Source organism: Panthera pardus, unplaced genomic scaffold (assembly GCF_024362965.1).
Source record: "Panthera pardus isolate Hobbes unplaced genomic scaffold, ASM2436296v1 HiC_scaffold_13, whole genome shotgun sequence".
Classification (NCBI taxonomy): Eukaryota; Metazoa; Chordata; class Mammalia; order Carnivora; family Felidae; genus Panthera; species Panthera pardus.
Window position 1 is genome coordinate 19,099,847 of NW_026526688.1, and position 8,055 is coordinate 19,107,901.

General features: G+C 39.5%; 1 non-coding gene across 1 annotated transcript; it reads left to right on the forward strand.

Moving 5' to 3' along the window:
• Nucleotides 1-205: 205 nt before the first annotated feature.
• LOC128776770 (U6 spliceosomal RNA) lies at nt 206-309 on the forward strand. The gene has a single exon (XR_008421946.1). It is a non-coding gene; the product is annotated as a U6 spliceosomal RNA (small nuclear RNA).
• The last annotated feature ends 7,746 nt before the right edge of the window (nt 310-8,055 follow it).

Below are 8,055 nucleotides of genomic sequence, written 5' to 3' on the forward strand. Positions count from 1 at the left end.
AAAGATGGATCTGAAATGTTGGGATCTGGAAAAATATGTGACTGCTCATATAGTCACACAGTTGTGCTTGCTGTTTGCAGCATTGTCACAAATGTTTGCTTTAGAATTGTAGGAATTCAGATAAATTTTATTTTCTACAATTCCCATCCAACAACAAAAAAATAAGGATATGTTTATAATTGCTTAAAATTGGCCTTTGGGTGCTTGTTTTGACAACACATTGTACTAAAAATTAGAATGATATGGAGAGGATTAGCATGGTCCCTGTGCAAAGATGACACACAAATCTGTGAAGTGTTCCATCTTTTTATCACTAGGTGATATATGGAATTATTGAATCACTATATTGTACACCTGAAATTAATATAACACTCTATGTTAACTATACTGGAATTAAAATCTTAAGAAGCCAAAAATAAAAAATAAAAAATAAAAATAAAATCGGCCTTTGGAAGTGTACCAGGCAATAGATTGCCCTGATACTCAAGCTTCATTAGATTCAATCACTGAAACCCAGCTCTCAAAGTCAATCATTTACAGATAGTGAGGGAAGGAAGTAGGTTCAGATGAAGAGCATCCAAAGAAACCTCATGTTTTACCAATGAAATATTAACTCATGCTGTTTGCCCAAGGTTGATGGCAATGACTACGACTTTCTTACATTCTGTAGACGAAGCACAATTTAAAAAAAAAAAAAAATTTTTAACGTTTATTTATTTTTGACACAGAGAGAGACAGAGCATGAATGGGAGAGGGTCAGAGAGAGGGAGACACAGAATTGATACAGGCTCCAGGCTCTGAGCTGTCAGCACAGAGCCCGACACGGGGCTCGAACTCACAGACCGCGAGATCATGACCTGAGCCGAAGTCGGCTGCTTAACCGACTGAGCCACCCAGGCGCCCCCAAAGCACAATTATTTACTGATTGTTTCATTTGATGACAATTATAATTCTCCTTAAAGTCACACAGTGCTTTTTTGATTTTTGTGGGATTTATGCATATCATCTCATCTGGTTTTGCTTTGTTGCTACATCCTTTTCAGGGATGTGCAGTAATGCAGTGAAGTGACCCACCTAAAGTCCTGTGTTTTTTAAAGCAGGGTTTCAAACCAAAACTTTGCAACACAATAAATCCGGTGTTTGCTCTAGGCCATACTGAGTCCTTTTCTGTACAATATTAATGACATCATGACATTTAAACGCATTCTTAAGTGTTCTGGCATATTAGGCAAGTTAATGTTACCTGATGTCACAAGTAATCTCAACTCTCCATAATTACAATAAATGCGTATTTCCTACTCCAGTGTTTTAAAGTACAATGTGAATATTTTTAATAGGATGGCTTTCAGGGGTGGCTCTGTTGCAAACATTTCCAGAAGGACCCAGGCTCCTTCTGTCTTGTGGTGCTGTCACCTTCCATCTACAGTCTCTGATCGTGCTGCAGAATGGGAAGACAACATGACGTATTAATCCTCATGACATGTGTAGCTGCTGTCACATGACACAATATTAGTAATGTGGCTGCAACTACGTGGAGTGAAACAGGGAAATACATTCCCTGGCTTGACAGCAACTTCCCATCCAGAGAATAAACAAAGAAAAAAATGGTTTATTAAAAAAAATAGTTATTGTAGTCAAGTTTTTGAATAGGTAAATGCTATGAGAAAGGGAAGAGACAAAATTATACTTTATTTTCTTCTTGGCCATCACTCTAAAACTCTACTTTTTAAGCTTACAACATGAAGAAAGATTCTCAGAATGTAAGAATAAAGAGATATTCAAAGGACAGATTAAAAAATATAATTCTTTATATTTTTCCATAACTAGTGAAGACATTTGTGGTTCGAAACCTGAGATATATATTATGAGTTCTACTATAATGGGTATTCTATTTCTTTAGAGACTTTTTACAAAAATGTTTATTTATTATTAAGAGAGAGAGAGAGAGAGAGAGAGCGAGCAAGGGAGGGGCCAAGAGAGAGGAAGACCGAATCCCAAGTAGCCACCATGCTGTCAGTGCAGAGCCAGATGCAGGGCTCAAACTCACGCACCATGAGATCATGACCTGAGCTGAAACCAAGAGTCAGATGCTTCACCGACTGAGCCACCCAGGCACCCCTATGATGGCTATTCTAACTTTAAGTCATGCATTTGTAGAAACATACTTTTTCTTTCATTTTATTCAAGGTTTTTTGTTTGTTCATTTTACATTTTGGGGGCACGTGATATGTCAGAATCCCCCGTAGGCATTGAATCTCTTTCAAGGAACTCGCAATTTAGTAGGAAATAAGCCACACGCATAGATGCAAATACAATGTGCACAATGAGCTACCCCATGAAAGAGATATACACAGAATACTTCGGAAGTCTGGGCAGGGGCACGTGAAGGGTAAAGGGGAGTTGACAAACTTTGGTGATGATGAGACAGGCTTGGCCATTTTAATCAAGGGCGTTTTCAAGTACTAACAAGTAGGAAAACATAAGTTTGCTGACATGGTAACAAGCTACTTTTCTCCATTTTCTTGAGAAATAATTGACATTTGTTACCGTACAAATTAAACATATAACATGGTGGTCTGACTTATATATACAGTGAAATGGCTACCCCAATAGGTTCAGCTAGCACCCGTTTTTCCCATACAGATGTAATAAAAAGAAAAGAAAAGACAATAAAGGAAAAAGTATTCTTCTTGTGATGAGAATGCTTGGAATTCACTCTCTTGACAACAATATTACATACAGTAATATTAACTACAGTCATCACATTGTACATTACATCTCTGGCACTTATTTATCTTGTAACTCGAAGTTTGTACCTTTTAAGCCCCTTCCTCTACTTCCCCCTCCCCCTGCTCAGCCTCTGGTAAGAAGTCTGATCTCTTTTCCTATGAAGGTTTTGGTTTTTTAGATTTCACAAAAAACTATTTCTTGATAAAACAAATCACTAGTAATTCTTAATTTGTAAAAGTCCATCTTTCTGGAGAAAAAGATTTAGATAATATGTAGAATAGAAAGTAGAGGGAAAAACAACTTGCGTTGATAAATGTAGAAATTATGTTTGTATCACAAAGATCTTAAAGATAGGTTTACTAGTTTTGTGAACTATTATCACCTTCTCATTGTCTAATATGTGGAAATATTTCAAAATTTTAAAAAGTCAGTATTTAAGATGATGGACAGCTAGCGTGGCAAAACCTAAAATTTGACTGTTCTTTCTTGTCCCTTGCAAGTGTCATTAGAGTTTCTAAGATTGTGGCATCAGTATTCAGGTTTATCACCTGTGCCTCATAAAAAACAAACAAGAATACTTAGGAATAGTTTGGTAGATGGTAGTATTCAATCAGAGTAAAACAAAATGAGAAAGATCCAGGATAAAGGATTAAGTGTGCTGAAACTCCTTGGTTGACTTCTTAACAAGGTTTTTTGTCCTCAGTAGGGTTAATGAATTAATCATATAAAGAAAACTACACATTAAGCTGCACATAAATGAGCTTGGCCAAATGCAAAGCCATCTACTTCTGGCACCTGCCTTATTCCTGACCCCTTTTCCATGTCCTGCTGTGCTAGACTCGCTGAACTGCACAGGCTCCCAGGCTCAGCCCGTGCTGTTTCCTTCCTCTTGTCTGCGTTCAAGTTGTTCCCAGTCTGGAAAAACCCTCACTTACCCTCTGCTTCCTTTGCATCTTGAACTCCCTCTCAAGAGCCAGATCACACATTGTTTTCTGCCCCTGATTCGACTTCCCTCCTGCTCATTAATTAAACAAATAATTGCTGAGCACCTGCTAGACTTCAAGAGGTGTGTAAGGTGCCAAGGGTCCAATTGCTAATAAGACAGGTGTGTTCTGCTTCCCGGAATGTGGGATCTTGTGGGGGATACTCCTGGTGGCCCACACCACCGTGAACTCACTCTTTCCAGGCATTCTTCTGAGGGATTTGCCATAAATTCGCTGGTTTAATCCTCACAGCAACGCCATGAAGTGGGCACCATTCTCTTTTGCATATAATGCATGAGGAAACAACAACATTGCAAGCTGCTACCTGGCCACTGTCAGACCCAGGTAGGCCTACCCCTTAAGGAACCCTGGGTCTCTTCATTTCCCAGGGACTTGTTTCACATTTGCTGAATGTCAGGTCCCTTGGATTCTTCTGTTCTTGACCCTGACACGACGTCAAGCTTCTCATTTTGCTTATAATGAACCTAGTGAGTGTGCAGCTCCAGCCACCCTGTCCCCGTAGCCAGTCATGCAGGGCTCTCACCACATCACTCTTCCTGTCACACTGTACTTCAGGTATGGGCCCCGTCTTCCTGTAACACTATAGAAACGAGACAGGGAGTTTTTTTCAATATTTATTTATTTTTGAGGGAGAGAGTGAGAGAGCGTGTGTGAGCGGGGAAGGAACAGAGAGAGAGGGACAGAAAGAGAATCCCAAGCAGCCTCCACACAGATATGGGGCTCGAACTCAGAAACCGAGAGATCATGACCTGAGCCGAAATCAGATGCTTAATGACTGAGCCACCCAGGCACCCTGGCAGTGATTTTTAATGAGCTCTTCAACAAGTATTTATGGAGGCTGGAGTACTGAAGGCTGGACATCATTCTAGGTGTCAGAGATATAGTGGTGAAAAGACCAACAAGTCTTACTTTGTAGAATATGTCCTGGGAGGAAGATTAAAACCAAACCCTTTTGTACCTCATTGCTCCAGGTGAAGTTGTCAATACTGAGTCAAAAACAGAAGTTCTTCAGATTGGACCTAGAATAGTAATAAAAACTAACATTTCTTCTGTGTTTATAATGAGCCTGTCTTTTTTCCAAGACACGTATATTTATTCGTTTAATAATCCCTCAAGGTAGGGACCATTGTCATTCCATTTTTAAAGATTAGGGAACTGAGGTTCAGAGTGGTTTGAAGCCATGTGGCTAGTAGGAAGGTAGGACTTCAGATTCTCTCTCAGACATTGTGCCCAGATCCTGTGTGCCTGGCAAATATCTTTGAAAGCAACAAGAGGAGAGAAGAGGTGAGCTGTGTTGAAGAGAGGGGCCAGAATGATCCCCCTTACACAGAGAAGGGGAGATAGCTTTGCAGGCAGACAAGACCTGCCCCCTTCTCTCTGGGGGTGCCCTGGGAAATTGATAGCAGCTCAGAAAGAAAGTGTGCTGAAGGAGACTGAACTTTGCACAGCTTTTTAGCATTGACTAAAATTCTCATTTGCCCCCCATGGCATGGAGACAGAAAGCCATCAGACTAAAAGGGTCCTCATGACCTTGAAACCATGCAGTTGTCAGCTATGAACACGGAGGCTTAAGTTATGGACCATCCCCATTTCAAGTCACCAATGGGCTTCAGTATGATCCTTCCATGGGGAGAAAGTCCTAAAAATGTTTGTACTTAAATTTCCTACCAGCCCAATAAAATAAAGCCCAGAATAAGATTCACCTTCATTAAAGGAAATAAAGACATGGACATATCTTACACGTTTGAGTTTATGGTTTGAGATTCATAACTCTTACACAACAAGTATTGATGAAGTGCAGATCGGGATCAAGGGCTGTGCTACACGCAGGATGCACAGCAGTAAGTAATAAGGTCTGACTTAGTGAAGTCTACAGTTAAGTGGACAAAAATGGTATCGAATAAACAAATACAAAATTTTAAAAATACAAATTTTGTTAAGTTTTATGAGAATCTAGGACACTATTAAAGGGGATAACACGATACATTGGGCTTAGGTTAGGGACAGCATTTCCAGAGGACGAACATCAGTTACTCAAGCATGGGGTGGGGAAGAAAGATTCTGAGCACAGAGAATAGTACAAGCAAAGAGTAAGAAACACCCAAACGATTGAAAAGGGAGCCAGATGCCTGAGCATAGCAAGGGAGAAGGAAAGTACCATGCGAGTTAGAGCTGAAGACACAGGAAGTAGCCAGAAACTGAAGAACCTTGTTAAAGATTTATAGTTTACCCTTATCTGAAATGGTAAAGTACTGAGGGCTTTATAAAATGGAAGGAACACATTTAGATCTAATTTTTAAGAAATATCATTAGGGCACCTGGGTGGCTCTGTTGGTTAAGTGTATGACTCTTGATTTAGGCTCAGGTTATAATCCCAGGGTTCTGGGATTGGGCCTTGTGTCTGGCTCCACTCTGAGTGTGAAGCCTTCTTGGGATTATCTCTCTCCCTCTCCCTCTGTCTCTCACTCCACTCGCTCTTTCTCTTTCTCAAAAAAAAAAAAAAATATCATTGGAATAGAGAGTGGAAATGGTGAGACCAATCGAGAAATCATTTCCATAGTGGCAGAAAGAGATACAGGCGGTGTGCACTGGGGACGGTGGTAATAGAAAGAGAACTGGGTACCCTAGACATTGATTTTGGAGTAAAACTGAAAGGATTAAGGGAAGTAGGAGGTAGACAAGGTGATGGAAAAGAAAGTATCAAAGAGATCCCCAGATATATAATGTAGACAACTGGGACAATGGAAATGACATTTACTGAGGTAGAATAAAAACAGGTTTAAGGAAAAACCAAGAATTCAGAGGTGGACATGCTAGTTTTAAAAATATGCGTGCAATGCAAGAAGGCATTTATCATGCTGACTATCTGGGTAATTCTGATATGTTAAGGTAAAACCTACAAATAACTTATATACATCACATAGATCTTTTGCTCTTTGTCTAAAGTAGGAGGAATTTGAAGGCCAACCTCATGCCTGCTGATTCTATCTTGTGGTATTGATATAAGCAACTGGAATGAATACATGTCAAATCCAAAAAGCTTCTGAAAAGTCCTAGAAAGGAAGATCTGCATCTGCAGAATCATGTGTACATGAGTCAGCAGCATTTTATTTTATTTTATTTTAAATTCTTTTTAATATTTATTTATTTTTGAGAGACAGAGTGAGACAAAGTGAGACTGGGGGAGGGGCAGAGAGAGAGGGAGACACAGGATCAGAAGCTGGCTCCAGGCTCTGAGCTGTCAGCACAGAGCCCGACGCGGGGCTCGAACTCACAGACTGTGAGATCATGACCTGAGCTGAAGTAGGACACTCCACTGACTGAGCCACCCAGGCACCCCATCCTTTTTTTTTTTTTTTTTATATTTATGAGTCAGCAGTATTTTAATTGTTTAATTGCCCTACTCATTAGCCCAAGATAGATTTTTAAGTCTAAGCCTTAAAATAAGAATAATTTACAGTTGTTTTTAGAAAAAGAAATAAAAGTGTCCACCATTTGATCATCTGTCCCTAATCTGCCTCACCTTCAAAGCCATAAAATAAGAAAGAACATAAATTAAAAGTTTCCAAATAAATATTCACAGAATGGTGATTCATGCATAAATTTATTTGAATATAAAGCTCCAAGCTGGTTTCCCTCCCAATGTTTAGAATTAATAGGAGCTAGAGGTAGGTCAGCTCCCTTGGGAATGACCAGTAATGTTTTCTTCTATGTTACAATCTCAAATGCCATCTTCATTTAGTTATAAGGATTCTTCTTCCATTTTATGTATTTGCTCTCCTATTTTTATCTCCTTGATCTTAAACTGAATGCTGTGACCAAGTGAGAACTCTAGTTTCCTGTCTTTTGTTATCCCACACCATTTCTGTAACCTAATCAAAATGTGCTATTTTTTCCCAAGACATTGCCATATTTTTCTCTCATCATGACACTTAATTTGAAGGTGGCAGACTGGAAGATGCACTGTCCTGTGACAAATTTGTAAGCCACGAATTGATCTCTGCTCCACACACAGCAATATGCAAGCGTGGTATCTTGCAACTTATCATAAATCATGTTTTACTTCTTTGCTCATAGACTTTGTGAGAGCTGAATGCAATGTGGAGATGGATGGGGGTCAGTTCCTCACTGTCAGCCATAGCGGCTGGTAATTTATAGATAAGATATAACACCTGTGAGTTATGATGTCTTTTGTTTGCTTGAGTTGTCCTGTGCTGAGCACTGCAATGCCTACATCATAATGTTTGAGGGTTTCCTATCATGTATTAAAAACAAACAAACAGACAAACAAAAAAACCAAAACCCCAAACCTCCACAACAA